At 38.4% G+C, this 20,728-nt stretch overlaps 1 protein-coding gene across 3 annotated transcripts in view; it reads left to right on the top strand.

Annotated features, from left to right (window-relative positions):
• Positions 1-20,728, top strand: part of FOXP2 (forkhead box P2) — a 418,353-nt gene that overhangs the window by 51,859 nt on the left and 345,766 nt on the right. For all 3 annotated transcript variants that reach the window (XM_061467685.1, XM_061467681.1, XM_061467676.1), the window contains exon 2: positions 13,925-14,071. The gene's annotated coding sequence lies outside the window, so the exon portion shown is untranslated. The remainder of the gene's footprint in view (positions 1-13,924; positions 14,072-20,728) is intronic.

Below are 20,728 nucleotides of genomic sequence, written 5' to 3'. Positions count from 1 at the left end.
AATTTTGAATTTGTAATTTTTCTATTGTGTTTGAAATATTTGACATTTAAATACGTGGTTGTATTTACATATGTTGCATTTTCATTACAGCTAATCCTCTTGAAACTTGGTTGGCAGATGCCTTAAGCAGTTCTGTAAAATTGGGACAGATACAGTATTCCGCAACCTTGGAATCTAATTGCAAATAAAGAACATTTTATAATTGTATTTTTCCACTTTTTAAGATTACCACTTTTAAAACTTAAAAGAGAATTGCTGTAGCTAAACAAAAGGAAATAGACTTTAGTAAGGAGATTAATACCTGAAAATTTACCAGTTGCCACCCTATTTTAACATAAAATATTAATAATCAAGATTTAATATGCTGTAAACATAAAGATTACATCTCCATGCTACTTAATATATTAAGTAAACAGGTCCTTGTGAAAAATCATTCCATGTGCATTATGAGGCACACATATTTTTACAAAAGGCACGAGTTTTCAGTATTAAATCTGAATGATTGCTTTATAAGTTGAAAAAAAAAGGTAGAATAGGAAATCATTTGACAAGTAGTATGTTTTTTATAGTCCACTAATACATGGTGTCTCTGTGTGCTGGGACTTTGTTGCTTTTTGTTTTGGGGCTTTCAAAACCAAATATCCTCATCCCTTCTTCACCATTTCCTAGCTTTTGATTTCTTAAAATGTTGAGAATTATAGCTAAATATAGCCAAACATGTTATGTTCTCTATGTGAAGTAACTTAATAAGTTCCCGTAAGTTCATGGTATTCAACATTAATAGCCCCTGAATTTAACAGTCTGACATATGAGAAACAGAAGTCTATGTAGCACTGTAGAGGAGATAGCCATTGTGAAACTCGAGCTACAATCTGACTTGAAGATTTTTTCTGTTAAAGTTGAATTTTTTTCAAACTCAAATTGCATTATGCGTAGAAAGTATCCAACAATTCCTTCTCTCTTCCAAATAAAATTGTCCTCGTGGTCTGCTTGCTTTTGTGATGCTTCCTAGCAGTGTCTGGATTCATCCTTTCAATCTTTGGCTGCTTCACTGATGCTCCTTAACCAGGACAGCACCGGCTCTGCCTGGCTCCCCCTTCAGGGGAGAGCCACAAGCTCTGCTGGGAGCTCTGCATGAGGTAGTGATGGATTACATCCTATTTGGATGTTTGAAGTTAGGCATGATTAATCTGATTTTAGTATTGCCTAGCAGTGAGTAAAGGTGGTCCAAACCTAACTTCTTTCACTAGGTATTTCCAATTTACTGCTTGGCTCTGGGTCTGCTCCTTGTTAATCTCTTCTGTCTCTGCTTTTGCATCTTCATTCAATCTATGTAGTTACCCTGAGATACCTGTTTTCCAACACAGGGGTGTAAAAGGTCCTCCAAGTAGCTCACATGATAGGTTTTCAATACATATATTCATACAAACCTTTCACACCTTTTTTTTTCTGGTAAGTTGCTGCTTGGTGGCAGCAGTTAAGGTGGAAGGGTGCAATGGCTGGACTGAGCTGGCTCTGTTTTCCTTAAAAAGCTTGTCTCCCTTTTGAAAAGCACAGAACACACTGAGTGTTTATGCCTGTAAGTGTATTTACTAGATTTTTCTGTGCATGTTTCTCATGCATTGGCAGTTGGTTTTGGCCACTTTGTGGTCCTGAGTCTCGTGCTTTTCATGGTGTGAAGCAGGGAGGATTTCCCTGTAGAGTTGTGATGGTTTAAAGTTGGGCTTGATGAACGTACTTGTTAGTGCTTGCAAGCCAGACCTGGAAGCACAAAATCTGATGCCAAAATACGGAACTCATTTAAATACAGGCAAGATAAAGAGCAGTAGGTCAACGGAGGTATAAATGAGCCCTCAGCTGCTTCAGTGGGCATGTCTCCCGAGCTGTGCTGGGCTTTAGGGAGATGGCACAATCCACCCTCACCAAGTGCCAACAAATTGCGTAAGGTTTATTTCTACCTTATTCCCATCCCTGTCACTTTTGGGCATCACCTTGGCAGTGTTGTGCAGGGATCTGGTTTCCAGCTTTTGCCATGCAGGAGAGTGGCGATATCCTTCCTCCCAGCCCATGGTCTTGCCTGGGGCAGCTGGGTAGGATGGGCATCCCCCCATGTGAGGCAGCCCTGCCTGCCCGGGATGCGGCACCCGTGGGAGCGCAGGGCAACAGATAACAAGCAGGCAATTAAATAGCTTAGTAAAAGAAGGCACAGAGTTAATGCCCTGTGCTGCTCCTCTGCGATTCTCATAAACTCATACGTAGGATCCAGTGAATCGGGAAGTAGGATGAAGGTTATCGCAATTTTGACGCAAACACTTAAATGGCTAATCTGTTTCTAAATGGTTGTGTTTTTAATCTCAAGCCTCTTTACATGGCTGAGCTGCTTTTTTTTTTCCCTAACTTGATTTTGTTTTTAGAGGAAATATTTCTGATCAGATTGCTTAAGCTCTGAGCTGTCAATGTAAATACGTTCTGTCAAGTATATAATACACGTTTTAAAATTTGTCTAAATATTTATGCTCTTGAGGGGATCACTGTAGCTCTCAACAGACAGTTACAACCTAGTGAGTAAATAAATTGTATTTCTTTTTTTTCCAAGTCTGCATTGTTTTTGCAAGAAATGGTGACTGTTTGAAAGATTACTTGAATCTCATAAAATTCTGCAAGATAGTTTTGTTATTCACTTGAGAACGAAGTACCTCCTGTCTTTCAGCAGTGCCTGCAAATATACTTGGGTGTATATATATTTATATGTTTAAAACAAAATGCTTCTCTTTCTTCTAAAAACTGAGGGACAAAACACAAAGTGAAGGAATTCACATGTGCCACCACATTTAAAACTATCATTAGAAATGTTGTGAAGCACATTTTATGTTACTTTAAATTTACTTCCGGTATGTGCTCCATGGATTGTTTTTTTCTTATTTTAGTAATTTTCTTGCCTGGATTACTTCGATGAGATCTCTGGTGCTCTAAATCTTAAAAAGCCCTAATATATATATATTTAAAAAGTGAGATGAAATTCAGTGGAGTGATTTTCATTCATTTTCAGTTCATGAGCTGTATTTTTCCATATTCGTAAGGAAAATTATGAATGCTGCAGTTTATTATGTAGTTAGTTTATAATCAAGAAGAGTTATAAGAGCTGTGACTGATACCAGACACAAGATTGCTGTAATTTTAAACACCTCAGAAACTGTTCACCAGCAAAAAAAGATCTCACAGTTTAAATATGTTTTGAATGCTAGTTTATATAAGTCATGATAAATTGTATTATCCTTCCTTTTTACTTTGTACAATAATAAAGATTATTCAGAGAATGTAAATCTGTGATTTTAACATCTTTTGACAAGCACATTAGACTGTAGAAAGAGCATCCAAGCTGGGGCTCGGGGCATATGGTGCTACCTTCTGCTAGCATAGCTCCAGACCAAGTCACTGTGTGTTCACCAAGGGGTCATATTCAGACTCTCAGGTTCCTTCCTCTGGTCCAGGGGAAAAAAACAGTTCCGCTTCAGATGGAAAAATCAGAACAAAACCCACAAACCTCACTTCCCTGGGATACCTTCATTGTGCAGAGAACACAGAGATGCTCTGAAATGTTTTGCTGTCAATCGGGATTTTTTGTCAAGGCACTTAAGACAGGTTTCAGAGAAGTTAAGCTAAACAAAAATTGTATTGGTTAATAATCCACAGGCTAAACAATGCTGTACCACTGTAAATCCTCAAACTAGCCTACATAAATATTTATAGCTATTTTTTAAGTCTGAAAAGAGATATAATGCTTTTTTAAAAGAATAGATGCTTATATCATGATGAGAAATTGTTGAAGCAGTTCAGACTTATGTGTGTTCAAACTATTATTCAAATGCTTGTTTTGTGAGTAAGTAGCAACTCCCGCAGACTTACTTTTCACGTCTTCCCAGATTGACTTCTTTTATTTAGGTTTAAAGACTGGTATTTATAATAGATAATGTAAGTGTTGTGTATCTAGGGAATTCAACATATGGATGGGGATACGGAAGGCATTAGTTATATGAGATTTGTTGACCAGCTTTTAATTCAGATTGTCATTTTTAACACACGGCGGTGCAGATGGTAAAGTTTTGACTGCCCGTCAGAGCCCAAATACCTTAGGGACAGCTGTTGCTGATAAATCTTTTTTATATGCTTTAGGTCAAGAGTAGTCAAACCTGTTACAGCACCTGCTTCTGCATATGCAAATCTGTTGTTTTGTCATTTCATTAAACAAGGAAAGGTAGTGGTCTCCCGTGGCCGTAAGTAAGCCTGGAATATAGCCCGTATGAAAGGAATCTAGCAAAGACAACTGCGGTTTCTGCAGTATAGCCATGGGATGCTGCTTCTGTTTGGGGGCTTTGTTTCTGGAAGACTGCCTGTAATTTGGAAGGAGGGTAGAAAGACAAGTAGATGTTTGGAGGCGAGAAGAAAAGGGAAGGTGTTTGCTGTCATTGACTGTAGGGCAGTTGTGAAGTTTGACATGCCCAGAAGCCAGCGGGTGCCATGTGGAGCTCCCCTACGCTGCATACCTCTGTTTTCATCATCTGGTAAGCCTGCAGCATGATTTCCGGGCACTGGAGCATACAAAATGTCTACTTCGGTTTGGAGCTGATTGATCCACGGTATGGAACATGCTTGTGGGATCTTCTCTTGCTATAGAAGAACATAAATGATTGAAGTGCTTTCTTAAGAAAGAAAAGTATCATTTGTTTATGGAATTTGGTGCCTAGCAAAAAAAATTCCTGTCAAATGCCAGCATGCTGCGAGAACTGACGGTTTACTGCACAAGATTACGTGTGGGTTGTGGAAACTTTCAAGCTGTTTACATTTGTGTAATCTATCAGATATACAGAGAGAGTTTAAATCATGAGGAGAAAACTTCTTCATTTACTGCACTTTGCGAGTAGGGCTGTGGCATGTAATAGAAATGGCGCTTAAGAGTTGTTTTTTTAAGCAAACTGACAGGAGATTTTATTCTGCACTGCCATAGATTGCTGTGGGGGAGAAAGGGAAATAGTAAAATTGATGAACAAATGTTGCATGCTGTCATTTTAGATTACGTTGTTTTGCCATGAAGTTGTTGCTAATTTTTTTTAAAGACACTGTAAAATCCTGCTGTTGCACAAAGTACCATTGTAGCACTGTGTTAGTTATTTAATTCCAAAGGTAGTTTGTCAACAGTAGCTTAATGAAGCCACGAGCAGAAATGCTTTTTGAACATTTTGTGGAGGAAAAAGAATACTGCCCTGACCTTTCAACCTTGTAAGCTGAGTTTTCCCATTCTGACACTAGGCATTATTTTTGCAAAGGTTGGGAGTTTAACTCTTCAAGGAACCAGATATCATTTTTATTAGGATACTAATTCTGGTAGGTGCTAATCTCATCAAGATTTGCAGACATTTTCCTTCATAGGCCGTTCTGATTTGTAGCTTTTTCTTTTCACAGCAGTATTAAATACCAAACCTTCTCTGATATGGAAGTTCATTAGAGATATGTCTTTGATGGCAGCCCTTTCAGGGCTTCAGTTTCAAATACCTTGATGTAAAGCTTAAGAAGCCATTGTGTTGTAAGCCCTCCTTGATGTGTCTTATTTAGATCTGCATAGTAAATCAAGGAAAGTAAATAACAAGGCAGCAGATGGAAGCATGGAGATAAGGCCAGTGAACAATTGTATTTGTATTTTGTTATGATGTTGACAGGAGCTAAAATTCACTAATCTAGTTCAACTGATCTGCATTTCAAAGAAATCTCATTTAGCAGCAACTTGAAGGTTTGGAGGATAAAGTTCTTTCATTGCAGCTTTTATTGCATTCTTTGCTAATTTATCTGGTCAAGATTTAGCCTTGCTTACTTAAAGCAGCAAGCATGTTACAAGGAGTCTTAAATACTACGAAAGCATTAATGTCTAGACTGTGAACTGAAGGTAATTACATATCCAGCAGTGAATAGGCTACGTTTAGGAAATACTGTTGTCCAAATGGAATTGCAAGAGAAATGCAGATAAGGTGTTTCCCCCTGTTTTCTCTAAGTGGTTGGTTCTTTTTTTTTTTTTTTTTTTTTTTGTTCTTTTACTGTTTTTTTTATTATGGAGAAAATGAATACTTTAGCAAATCTAAATTACTAAATATGAAAAATAGGATTTCTTGAACTGTGAGTTCAGATATTCCATACTTTGCAGCTCTGTTTACAAAGTGATAGCTCGTATTAAGGTTTCATTTAATGATTGCCCTCCTCTGTCTATTAAGCTATTAAAAGGTGGACAATAGTTTAGTAGAACGATGGACCACAGTTGTTTTATGTGCACTCTGAATGTTGTAGACAATGCATGTGTGCGTTGTGTACTTTGTACTTGCTAAAGTACAGCTATGTTATTTGGAAGAAATGTGATAGATACATCATAAAAATAAGATATGATTGAAATTAAGAGTGATATGAAATAGAATTTAGGGTCTCTTTTTGGAACTTAAATAGAGTTGTTTAATCTTAAGGCCAAAACCCAGCCTCTTACTTGGATTTAGTTTTCACTTTGTAATATAAATACTAACAATGGCCTAGTGAAAGAATTGATCACAAGTGTGTGCATACCTATGTACAAATATAACAATAATATGGCAAAGCATGCCAGGCTGGTGTATGTCCACTGTAATAATGGGGCCCAGTTCTAAGACATGTAAATCAAAACCAGCAGCTGTTGCATTTTCATGCTATAGTACTTACTGCTCTGCTGCAGCCTGTCCTAGTCATAGAGCTCACATCTGTGCCCCGAGGACTGCACCGCCATCTCATATGAAGTGTGGGGTTTCGCACTTGTTTGTAGTGAGTCTTTTTAGGCTGGAGATGAGTGGAGGGGGAGGCAGCTGGGGACAATGGCACTTGGTAGGCTGCAGTGATACCCGATAGGTTTTGACTGCCAGAGTCCATAGCTAATCAGATCATGGGGTGGTAAATGCTTCTTTAGTAGCAGTAGTGGCTTAAGCATCTTTTGGTTCCTTTCCCTCATTGCCATACCTCTGAAGATGCTCATACATTGGTTTGCGGGTCTGCAAGGTAGAAATGTAATCTAGATGACTTCCATGGCACGGCTGATCATGTAGCTCCATGCACAGGTGCCCTGGCACAGTTCAGTTGCCAGTGCTGGGAAGGAGGATGTGCCTCTGCCACTGGATGAAGGGTTCATCAGTCTGCACCCCAGGACGCACAGGGTGAGCTTCTCAGCAGTGTGAGCCAAGCCACCTCACAGTTGTATGTCCCACCTTTATCCAGGCCACATATCCCCACTCCTCTTGCTGTGGCAGGGATGTCCCCATTTTGGTCAAAAGTTGGTAACTTGTTTTGCAGGACTGTTTTCAAATAATTGGACTCCCTGATCTGTCTCACTTTGCAGTTGCACAAATTTTCAAGTAAGCACAAGGAAGGAGCCAAAGTCTGCAGCTGAAGAGGAAGGTGAGGGAAGTTAGGGCTGCTTCAGCCCCAGTTTGGAGCACCTTATGTTGTTGTGCTGCTGTATCCTTTCTGGAAATCCTTGCTTTTACCTGCTCTAGGCCACTATGCTCTGCATGTGTGAAATGAAGTAGACAAGACAAGTAACAATTACTCAGAAAGGTAACTTGCACTGGTTTGTGAAATAAGCATGTACCAGTCAGTGTAACAATGACAATAAAATAAATCAGGCTCCCCTAGAAAACTCCACAGTGTATCTGAACATATAATTACATCCCAATTTGCCAAAGCTCAGAAGGGAAATACTGGATTTGAAGATGTCCCAAGGATGTCATCCCATTTACAGCACACAAGAGCAGGCAAATAGGCCCACATGAGCAAATCCATTCAGGCACAGTGGTGTTCACATCTTTAGATTAGGTCTTCCTTCTTTTGTGTAACAATTTAAATCATCCCTCAAATAAACATATGCTTCTACTGTTAGTCCTGTTACAGTCTCCAGAGTTTTATCAATCACAGACTGTTTTACAAACCTCATGCCCTTGTGCTTTTGGCTTTAGCATCGCTGACCTCGCTCCATCCCATCTAAGCCCTTCTGTGCCCAGGCATTGCCTAAGGTGACAAGGAGGCATCTTGGCTGTCACTGAATGCTTGCCTCTTGTGCTCCTGTCCCTGCTGGCTCCATTCACGTGTTGTGTTTCTTGCAGGGCTGGAAGAGGGGAGCGTGTTTTCAGCAAAACTGAGAGTGGGAGAAAAAATAAAAGAGTGAAAGGAGAGATAGGGGAAAAAAAAGGCAAATGGAGTTTTACAGTATTTGTCACATCTCTCCCTCTACAAAACCTTCTGCATCCCCCAGTCTAGGAGTTCACCCCCTAGCCTCCTGCAGCACTGTAGCAGTACTGTGTGTTTGTGTGATCTTCTGTCAGGTAATTGGGATCAAAACCATTTAGAAATGAGGTGGATTAAAAACCAAAACTTGAATTCCTGCTGTTGTTGTGTCAGTGATGGTGTTGATTTCAGAGCCCTGCAAGCCTTAATTGTCTGTGGTGCTGCATGTCTGGAATCACACCGAAGCGCTCAGTATTCGTCTCTTCAGATCGTGCTATATGCCTGTGTTGAATGGTGGCCTAGCATTAGAAAGAGAAGGGCAGATAGAGCTGGAAGGAATATCAGATAAAGGAGGTGGCACTCTTCCCAGTGGGGATGGCTGGAGAAAAATAGACGTATTTGCCACAAGAAGTACTATGCAAGTTTACTGATATGTTTAACCTTCCCAAGCTTAGATGTTACTTTAACAACTGTTCACCGGTTATTTCATCTGGTTGCCCTGAATCCAGCATTGTATCTTTGTTGGCAGATTGCCTGATGGAGCTAGGTAGCCTGTGTCTTCTGTCATCTCTCTTGTATATAGCATTTACTTTAGGATGGTAGACAGCTAACCATGCAAGCAATTGCTTAGACACAGGTCTTACCTTTGTTTTCATGCCAGTCCATCCTCCTACAATTCAGTTTAAGGTTGTATTTCTGTTCAATATATTTTGAATAAATATTGAATAAATCTGCAAGAGAAACAAGCAGTGTTTCTCTAACTTTTAATGTTGATCCAAATCCAGAAGATTTGAAGAGTTCAGTAAGCAACTGGTGAGGGGACTAGATTTTAAAATATTACAAATTTTAGTGGGTGTTTTCAGGTCCTGCAGGAGATTTATGTCAAAGAATAGGCATTATTGTTTATCTTAATGGGACCAATCTTAAGATTATTGTTTATCTTAATGGGACCAATGCATTGGCTCTTGTACTAGAAAGGCCATTTTACCTGTAGATGCATAATTTGTCCTTTCTCTTTTTATTATGTAAGAGAAAGGAAGTAGTACCAACTCTGATGTTTTCTGAAGTATTGTTTCTTTAATAATAGCACAATAAACTTCCTTAAGTTGCAGACCAACCAAACAGCTTCTTTCAGTTGAACAGCGCAACATTTAGGGTATTTTGAAGTGCAACACCTTTACTTCTTGAATTATTTACCTTGTAACTCATATGTTGTTTACGCATTATCTTTTTTCCAAATTAGGACAATGATACCAGAGATCGGCTGGGGAGGACATTTGCACAGATATATTTGTGTCTTTTGTGGCAGTATTTTAATACATCTTTCTTAACAGAGGTTTCAGCGTTCACTAGCAAAGCAGTGATTGGTTTTGTGAGTTTTATGTTTTTGTGAGATAAGGTTTCTTGGTAAAGGCTTTTAGATAAACAGTGTACTAAAGACACATGATTGTAATACTACATTAGGCTATACAATTACATACGAGAGCAAATGCTACTCAATCTCAAACCAAAACTCCAATCCAGTCCTTCATTGTTTATACAGTATAATTTCAGGCCAGATCCTGCTCTAGTCTTTTGCTTAGTTTCATGCAATAGGCTACAGATATTCAAAGTAAAATTAACAGGATTCTTAAAATGGAATTTTATGGCATATTCAGTCAGGGACCTGAGCCATTGGATTTTTTGTAAATAAGATACATAATCCTAAAATAATTGAGAAACTTGCTTGTATAGTCCTCGAACACTGTAACACATTTTTATGTAACACCCTCTAAAAATATGTGGCAGTCATGAGAGAAAGTATCTTATCAATACCTGTTTGGGATGACTTTGTAATGCAGCTGTGGCTTTATGAATTGCCAAAAAAGTCACATAACAATAATGCTAATAAGAGCACATTTCTATATATGGCTTTTACTTTGTGTCTTAGGTAACTTATGGAAATGATGTGAGCCTGCACACAGGCATAGCTTTTAATACCCCGAATTGATACAAGTGTACTCTGGAATATGTTTATGTCTTTAATCTCATTGGTTACTTGTATCATTATGCTGTTCCAGAAATAAAAAACATAAGCTAAGAAATTCTTCATGTAAAAATTTCTTCCTGTATCTTTGATATGTACTATGATATAAGTAGATTTCCACGAGGGGTATAATTGAATTAGGGAATGTATGGAATAAATTTTTAAAGTAGGCATGAATGCTCATTTAACCTTCATATGGGATTATATAACAAGTGGTTGGAAAAGCATTCTTAGTTTACACAATTTTTTGGGTAACTCTCGATTCCCAGCACTTGCAACTGAAGTAATTGCATATCAGCTTTTGCCCCTTTCTGTGCTCTTGTGTGAGAGAGCCAAATCGTGTAACTTGAAGCCATGTATGGAAAGAGCGAGAATCACAGCTTCTATTTGGCAACCAGTAGGTTGTCAGACAGTAGTTGTCTTCTAATATCTGTTCTCATGGCATTCTTTCTTACCACTGAAATACTGGCAATGATAATTCTGTGTTGTTGTTATTACTGCTATCAGATAGTTTTTAGAGGGTTTATCCTTCTTTAGCGTTTCATCTGCTATGGTATACCTGGAATCCACTTCTCTAAAGCTTGCAGTTTTGCAAGGAGCTTGTCATTGCTCATGCATCAATTCTGAGACATTCGGTTCTTGTTTGCTACAGCTTGCACTTATTTATAGTTAGTATCACAGTGACGTGGAGGATGTCAAACAGAACTTGGATTCCTTTTGAGCTGGATGGATTATATTCTTACCCTTAAGATTTTACATTCTAAACAGAAAGTTGGACAAATGGTAGAAGGGAGAGGCGGCCTAAAATTTTGCTATAGGCCAGTAGTGCATGGGTCTTTGATCATTAGCATGCTGTACAGTGAATTTTCTTTCATCCTCAGTGTAGCCATTTGAGCTGCAGAAGCAAGCAGAACAGCAAACATCGTAGCAGCCTCTTCTTTTGCAGAGCATAGAAGTGATGAGGGGGAATAGACAGAACAGTAAACACATTTTGATCCAATATATCAAGCTGACCAAAAAAAGTATCAGTAATTCAGATTCCTCACTTTAGGGTCTAAAAAGATAGATAATAAATAGGTCTGTGTGTAGATGGAGTGGAAAATCTCTGATTTTTGGGTGGAACGTTAGGGTATTAATTTGTGCATCTTGCAAAAGGGACTTTGGTTGCATACTGATGTCTGAACAAAGTTATTTTTGTCCTGTTATGTTTTTGTGCTAGTACAGACTGCTTCTTCATATAGTGTGCCAATGCATAAGTCTCCATATAGGGATACTCAGTTTACAGACATAAAGATCTGTATCTAGCAAGACAGCAGAAAGGACTGCTTATATTCCTTTGGTACACCTGGTGGGTATGGATAGAATTAATTAACATAGTTTTTGCTCAAAAGAGACATGGCAGTCCATGACAGCAAAAAGTGTTTGTTCCTGATGACAGTCATTCACTTTCTGCTGGTTCAGAAGGCTTCCCTGGAGGAATTTTAATTGATCTGCACTTACCCAAAATAAATCAGAAACACTGCTGTATCCTAGAGATTAAAGTAAAAGAGAAGATATTGGAACACAAAGTATATGATTTTTAAGGTTTGCTTTGAGATGAAACTTGGGACATGGAGATGCTGACCTGCATTTGTATGTGTGGTACTGAGTGGGAACACATGGATGAAGTTACAGACTCAAACACATGAGACCAGCGAACAACTTGAGAAGCAGAACCTTGCTTTGTAGCCCTCTGCCCTGGCTGCTTTGGGACTGTGGACTGGGGAGAGGAAGGCTACTGCTGCTGTACAGTAAGACTTTGCTGCCTCATTTGATGTTTCCTTTTTTTTTTTCCATGGTGATGCTATTTTTAAAAAGTCAATCACGTTTATTAAGCATGTAGTAAAATACAGAGAACCATGAGAATTTTCATTGCAGTTGAAAAGGATCTAGCCTGTACTTCCAATGCAAGTCAGACCAGACTGCCTGTGTACCAAATGCAGTAATTGCGGTTCTTGTGTAGTGAATATATCAGTGTAAAATGGATCTTAGAATCTGTTGAATTAGCACTAGCATAAATGAATATACAAGGAGATACGATTGTCATCCTGGTTCAGACCGGTGGTTCACATAGGCCATCTTTTGTCTCTGGTGAAGTCTCTCTTCCAAGGATACATTCGCTCTCTTTTTTGACTCATGAAAACTCCTTGCATCAGAAGCATCCTTGGGAGGAAGTCTACAGGTCTGTTACCCGTTTTGTGGAGAACAGATTCCTGCTTTTTCTTTGGAACTTGAGTTTTACTAGGCAGTTCCCTGAGTTAAAGGGACAGGGAAAAGATGATGTCTGTGCAACCTCTCCATCTTCTTCAGGCTTTTGTAGTCTCCTGTCTTCTATACAGCCCTTCCTTAAGCTGCCTCACAGTTGTGGCGTGCCTCATATGGAAACCATTCTAAACCTTTGATTATGTACAATTTTCTTCTCTGAACCTTCGCTAATTAGTTCTGTTGGGTTGAGTGTTCTGTGCTGGACACCAAAGTAGAGCAGGCTTTTAAAGACGGTGATTAATACAGTGGCAGATGATGTGTTACGCTTTGTTCCTTATTCCTTTCCCAGTAATTTTTGACATTGTTTATAGTTTTTACTCTGACTGGTGAGTTTTCGTGGACCTATCCATCATAAACGCCAGGTCTGACTTTCTGAGCAATAAGATGTAGTGCAAGAGAGGGCTGTTCTGTTTAAGAGAAGGTTCAGATTAGAGTATTTATCAATAATGGGGAGCCAAGATGGTTTTCAGTAAATCTGTGTTCATCAAATTGTGATTGCCTGCTTGAGCCCTTCCAAAAGTATTCAAAATTCCTTGGTGGTGAAAAATAGACAATCAGTAATAGCAAATTGTCTCGTTTGTCTAGCGGTATGATTCTCGCTTAGGGAGCGAGAGGTCCCGGGTTCAAATCCTGGATGAGCCCAAACCTTTTGGGGCTGCTCAACCTGGAGAAGAGAAGGCTGCGTGGAGACCTCATAGCAGCCTTCCAGTATCTGAAGGCAGCCTATAGGGATGCTGGGGAGGGACTCTTCATTAGAGACTGTAGTGATAGGATAAGGGTAGCGGGTTAAAACTTAAACAGGAGAAGTTTAGATTGGATGTAAGGAAGAAGTTCTTTACTGTTAGGGTGGTGAGGCACTGGAATGGGCTGCCCAGGGAAGCTGTGAATGCTCCATCCCTGGCAGTGTTCAAGGCCAGGTTGGACGAGGCCTTGGGTGACATGGTTTAGTGTGAGGTGTCCCTACCCATGGCAGGGTGGTTGGAACTAGATGATCTTAAGGTCCTTTCCAACCCTAACTGTTCTATGATTCTATAATTTGTACCCTTCCAGGTTTTAAAATAATACAGTCTTGTTGCTGGGAATCTCAGGAGTGGAGCAGGTGACTATTTTAGGAGTAGTGACTACTTTACATGTTTCAAACAAAAAAGGTAAGAAACATATAAAATGTGTGGGATTTCTTCCAGGGTACATAGTACATGTGTGTAAAAATGGCCCCCAAAGTGTGTTTCAAAGAGGTCATTGTAATACCTTGCTATAAAACACAATATGGATGCTTGCACTTACTGTGTTCCTTTCTCTTCTTATCCCTAGATAATTTTGAGTGAAAGTTAAGGACCTTTTGTCCTTATCTGCTGTAGAGGTGATAGACTCTTCTGGAAGGAGAACCAGTTTCAGCAAAAAGGAAAAGACGGTCCCTTCCAACAGCACAGCAAGGTGACTGAGTGACTCCAAAGAAATGTAAGTGATTTATAACCTAACTGTGGCTGTGGCTGTTTCTGCTGTGGATTTATATGCTCTTCATATGCTCTGTGGGAGGAGTACAGGACCATGTCATTGAAACATATTGCTTATAGATGTAAAATACGGTTTAGGAATAAATTTGTGGAGCATACAGAAAATACGTACTCCTCCTGTTTTTGTGTAATGGTAAGCTATGCTACTTTTCTTTTTCCCTCCCCAGGTGGCAATTGTTAATGGGAATGAAGTGCTCTAAGAGTCACATACATGTTTTTCAACCATTTTCTATTCATCTAGATCTGAGTTAATTTAGATACATAGAAACTAAGCAGCTAAGTCTCAGTTAGTCATCCTAGATTCCATTTGCCATCGGGACAGAAGCAGACATCTCTAGAAGCCAGTCCAACTTGTCCTAAAAGACAAGGGAATTCAGTATGTGCGCTGAGTAGCTTCTGTCTCTCCACTGACCACTTAGTTCAGCCTAAGTATTCATTTTAACCTGGCACATCCGTGTAAGAAGCAGTGCCAGTTTCTTTTCCCCTCCCTGTATTGTCATTCTCCCTCAGCATGTGTAGCTGTTCATAAATTTGCAGAATGGTTCTGGCTGAAAATAACTAATTATTTCTGCAGTTTCGTTTTCAGCTGGGTTTATCCCAGCCTTCTCCCATATGGCTGTCCAAGGGCTGTGACTGGTACAAAGGGTGATAGTGGTGGGAATTAGCAGCCAAAAGTGTGGAGGAGTGCATGATAGCTTCTTTTGGCAGCTGTGCTAGTTTGTACAGCTTAAAGTGCTTGGTAAGCTATAGTCTCAGACCTTGTAGATATTTTTAGTGCTTTGCCATTTTTAAGGGTGGAAAAACTTGTGTGAAGCACCCTAGCTTATTATCTAATGGGGAGCTACTGTTTTGTTGTACATTTCACACTGTGGTCGTGCAGGGTCTTTTATATCCATTGCAAATTAAAAGTCAGATCTCCAAAACCAGGAAATGGTCACAAATGGCTAGCAGGTAAGCAGGCGTCCTATAGTAATTTGTAGTGTAGGCATGATGCTGTATAATTCATATATACATACATGATTTCTGAATCTTAAAAACGCTAGCTTGATTTTGTATAGCACCAAGCATCATGTGTGGGTTGGGTGATGTCATATGATTAGTGGTTGGACTAATTTAAGCACAAAATTCTTGCCTCTCCTGAACAGCAAAATACTGAATAGCATTTCATTTTCACATTAAATACCTGATGGGAGGGTGTAAAGACAGAGACAGAATTTTTTCATTGGTGCCCAGTGACATGATGAGAGGCAATGGCTACAAATTGAATACAGAAAGCTTCATTTAAACATAATACATAAAACATTCTTACCTTGAGGATGGTCAGACACTGGAGCAAATTGCCCAGACAGGCTGTAGAGTCTCCATCCATAGAGAGACATGTTCACAGACATGGTGACAAGCAGCCTGCTGCATCTGACCCTGCTGGAGCAGGGGTTTAGACTAGATGATCTCCTGAGGTCCCTTCTAATCTCAGCTATTCTGTGATTCTGGGAATATTTATGGGTAAATAAAATCAGACAAGATTCTGCTATTTTATTTAGTGATTTTTCTGTATTTTTATTTTTCCAATTTTGATGTATTTAGCTGTTCAGTTTAGGCTTTTACTTAAGTTTTGGCTAAAGATGAGAGATGGCAGAAGTTGTGAGCTTTCTAAAATGTGTTAAATTATATTTAAAGACTTGTGAATATAACTACAAAAATCACATTGAAGTCTGTGAAAATATATTTTAGCTATGAATTAGCACCATAATTCACGTGATGTGGACAGTCATATGATGGGAATTTTAGATGTTTAAAATGAGCATCTTTTTCACTTGATCCATGGAAAAGAAGGTATATTTTTAGTACAATTTTGTGTTTGCAGGGAAAAAAAAAAAAGACAAAACTAAGGACAAAGCCTTGGAAGAGAGATCTATTAATCCACAATAGAAATGGATGTCTTCCTATAGTCTTGTCAGAGGTCAATGAGACCTTTAAAGAGGTCTAACAATTCCATTATGAACTCTGCTTTGAGGTACCTGCAAATGGCCATTCTGGGATAATCTATAATTCAAGTGGATGCCAATGTAAACATGTAAAAACTGGGCAAATGTACAATGATACTTCACAATTAAGTCTTCTATCTTCTACAAATGTGTGATTCAGGGGCTTTTCCTTGTCTTTTGGAACACTTAGGGAAAAGCATCTCTCTCTTTAAAAGTTGGTTGTCTTGAATTTTGACTTCGGTTAGTTTGGCAGACATTTTCTGTCCATGGTTTTTGCTATGGGCAGAATGTCTTTGCAAAAGCTTCTGTGAGATGGGTGTATCATTTCTGAAAATGGAAAAAAAAAAAAGATCTGAAAAAAGCTCTAGGATCTCTCTGCTTTGCTTTGAGCAAGGACTTCAAATTTGAAGGTGAAGCTTTAATGGGTTATAAGATGTGCTTTTTGCCATGCTGCTGAACGTCTGTCCTTATTGCACTGAATTATAAGCTTTTGAAAATTGCTGCTTACTCATAATCAGAAGAGGCATATTACTTTGTCAGCATATTCTGAAAATATTCTCTCTGTATTCTTAATCTCCTAAAAAATGATTGAGCCCATCCTGGCTTGGAGATTAAACACTGCATGACATTTCAAATGTACTGATCCCCTGTTATTGTCACAAAAGGGTCTTGTTTTTTGAATTTTTCCGGGACAGCGTATTCTGATTTTTATGCTTGTTGAGAATTCTGTTTTTTTGCATCTTACGCTTACTTTTCCCATGTACTCTTTCAGAAGGATGTCAAGAGTGGGATTAATTTCCTCTGATGTTAGCCATCTAAAAAGATCGGTGTAGTAAATCTGAGCTGGTCACTGTAGACTTCTGTAGTCAATGAAGAGAGATGGAGGCTTCCAGGGGAGAATTCCCATAGCCTCTTTTTTTTGTCTGTCTTAAAATGAGATGATTCATCCTTTGGAGATGCCTGTTTCTTGTCACTGACAAGAAAAGAAGCTTAAGGTGACCATCACAAATTTAGACATCTAACTTTTCTTTTAAATGTTAAGGCAGATAAATTCCATCTAGTGACATAATGTGAGGCAAGAATGTTACTGCTGACATTGACAAAAACGTCCTGTTCTCACATGAGTAAACAAAATTCATCTTTGTATTATTTCTTTGTGGTTATGATGATACATATGAGCTTATTAAAAGGACATTTTCCATGTTGCTTAGACTCTGTACGTAACCATTAAAAAATGCTCTTCAAATGCCATTTTAATATTAACTATGAAGTATTAATAGATTTCAAGTTTTTCATCTTATATTTTGTCTCTAGGTTGAAAAATGCAAATATTTTAACTCTGTTATTATTTAATGTCTAAGAAGATAGTAGAAGGTATATTTATTACAGCTTGCAATAGAAAACTGAAAAAATCGAGTGCTAATATAACACGAAAATGCTTTTTCAGCTAATTTTTATAATAGATTTAAATTTCGTTTTTTAAAGCAGGCATCTTGGTGACTTTCCAATTTGAAAAAGATTGCTCTACTATCAACTAATATTGATAATGTGCTCTATTGAACGAGATGATTGTGATGAAATGCTGTTTTCCATTTGTAATGAAGCACTGTAGATTTCTTTAGTAATTTAAACTGTATTTGAGTAATGGCAACTACATGACCTACCATAAGCTGATAACGTACTACCTTCCTCAGTTCCAGGGTTCATGGATAGGGGGTGTATGTGGGGAGCACTTTATATCCATGGAATAGTTGAACACATATAAAAGGCATTAGAAGGAATGTATGTTGTTTCTGTTTGCTTTTTAGTTAAAATATAGGTATGTAAGAAAGAAATTATAGTGTAACTTATTATTAGATGTCTTTTTGAGGCTAATCACCATGTATTTGACTTATTCCCTTGCACTGATAAACTTACCTAAACTTACTTCATCTGTGTTTTAACATCACTGTGATGAAAGTACGGACAACAGTAGAACATGCTTCAAAGATAGTCTCATTATTATACTTGTCCTGTTGTAGGAGAAACAGGACTGATTGACCTCATTGGGGTATATAAATGTTTTCTTTCACTTTAAATTTTGTTTTTAATATCTGCAATGTATCTTTCATTTTGTTTCACTCTTTTCATTGTTATTTAAAATGTGATACATTTTGTCGAGTATTGCATAGTAGCAGAGCACATATATAGTAGTGTAAAACTACAGAGAAAGCCTGACTTCTGAAATCTACATTCAACACAAGGAAACTATTTATTTGTTTTTAAAAAGAGCACTTGCAAATTGGCCTGAAGAAAGTACTTAGGAAGGGAAGTAATCTCATGTTAATGATATCTAGGTCTTTTCTCTTTCTCCCTCATATTTGCACAAAACAGTGTTGACCAGTGTTTGTATCTCAGTAAGCTGTGTGCTGTAAACAGGAACAAAATATTTCCCTTAGAAACACTGTCATATCAGTGCTTGCTGGCCAAGATTCTCACTGGTAAATACTCAGAACTTCACTGAAGCTGACAAGCTGGCTCCTTACGTAGTTCATACAAGTTTTATAGGCTTGATTTTTTTCACGATTGTCTGGCTTTATTTGAGTTGGATTTGTAATATTCCTACCCTTCTGCTACTTTAAGAATGTTTAGCTTTGAATGGCATTTTACGCATTATCACAAAAATCCACCAAAAAGACCCTAGTTCTGAGAAAACGAAAAGGGCAGTTCAGCCAAGGTGCCACTAAACAGAGGATGTTTGAGTAGTGAAGAACTGTGCGTATTTGTATTGAACTACAAATTTTACTTTATGATTGACATTTTGTCTTGACCTTGTTAGAGGTTTCAAACTGATAGATCCCAAGGATCTGAGAATATCTGGGTCCAGTAAGTGAATGTGAGTATAGAAACCTGAGGAATATACATTAAAGAGACAGACTGCATCAAAATTAACAGAGCAAATATAGTGCAAAGCACAGGAATCTAAATCATTTCAATAATAAGAAATTCCACATGGGGTCATTCCCATTCCATGTACATAGTGAATCAAGTTCTCATCATACTGTTGGTCTAACTCAAAATTTAAAGGCAAACTGAAGTTTCAAACAGGGAAAAGGGAAAAGATGGTTTGATTATTGCAGGCATTTTTAGAAAGTATAAATATGTATTGATAGTTCTTCTACAACTACTTATATGTACTTATATGTATCTTGTCTCAAGTCACAAAGCAGGCAAGAGAGGAAGAAAAACATTTCACAAGCATGTCTTCATTTCTTCATCTTATACAAGCTCTCTCTTCTCCAGTGCATTTTTGGTGGTTAGGTTCCTGAATTACTTGGTTCAGCACATCCATTAACTGGGCCTTATCCCCATTCTGACTGTCAGTTTTCTTCATTTTCTACTTTGTGAGAGATGGAGTCCTATAAGTTGATTTGAGGTATCTTTCCTGTATAAGGGAGCGGAAGATGGGTGATAGACTAAATAAAGGTGCCAACGAAGTGGATGCCTTTTGCTGAAATGACACTTTCATAGACTCTGGTGTCACCCTGCATGCAGTTGCAGTTCCCTGGCGTTAAGCCATTCAGGAATTGGAAATGGTATGAAACATGCATTTGTAATGGAACACAATATTTTTCATATAAGATCAGTAAATGTTTTTATAGGATTACTGTCGTTAGTAAACAGCTGCGGCGTTATGCTTCAGAGGTAGAAGCATTTGAATGTTAATGAAGGGATTCTTGTATACAGTTAACAAAGCACAGTGAGATCCTTTGGGGCACAAGTCCTGACATAAATAATAATAGTAATAATACAGTGCATTTCATCTGATGATTTCAGAGAACTTTGTAGAAAACTTTAATGAATGAAGTATCACCCTAAACCCCTGTGGAGTACTGCTAAGACTGCTTAAATCACTAGGTGGGCTGAATGAAGAAATACTGTATCATTTTTGCTCTATGTTGGTTACCATGCCTTTGCTGCACACAGGTAGTTCCGGAAGCTTCAGTTACATGTATCCTGATGAATATTTTCAACATGGAGATGTTAGGGCATAGGGAAACAGATTGACTTAGTACAGTCAAACAGTGCATGAGCATCCGAACCCTAAAATCATCCAAAATTGCCTGTTTGCAGCAGTTGTTGGCTGGGGCTGCTGGGTCTCTGGAATTTGTCATCCAGTTCCATGCATCCTGTGAGATATGTGAGGATTGTGTCCAGACCTTGACCGTGCTCTGTAATGAAAATGATGATTTTGACTGCTTCACATGAAAAGAGTTAGCTTCAGATGCCTGGGATGAATGCTGTCATCACTTGCTATCGTACAGTTTGAAGCGCTGTGCAGTATTACAGAAGATAATACTGTGCAAACACAGTGCAGTTGGAACCTGGCCATTTAGAGTAACAATTTCATGAGTGCTGATATGCTGATACACGTATATGTCAGAAAACCAGCATATTTTTATGTGTTAAAACATAGGAATATGTTAAAACCATCGGTACAAGATACATTAAACACAAACAGCTTTTCAGGGGCAAGACAGTAGTTGCACAAACAGTGCAGTTGCAAAGCATAAGAGCAGAAACCATCTGTTGCGTAGTGTATTTTGATGAAAATAGCCATGATGGAAACCAAAGCT

Source organism: Pezoporus flaviventris, unplaced genomic scaffold, assembly GCF_033815535.1.
Source record: "Pezoporus flaviventris isolate CSIRO_AGI_PZ_B2104156 unplaced genomic scaffold, CSIRO_AGI_Pfla_v1 ptg000045l, whole genome shotgun sequence".
Lineage (NCBI taxonomy): Eukaryota > Metazoa > Chordata > Aves > Psittaciformes > Psittacidae > Pezoporus > Pezoporus flaviventris.
Note: the sequence above shows the minus strand (reverse complement) of the source record. Positions and strands in the feature narration are given on the sequence as shown.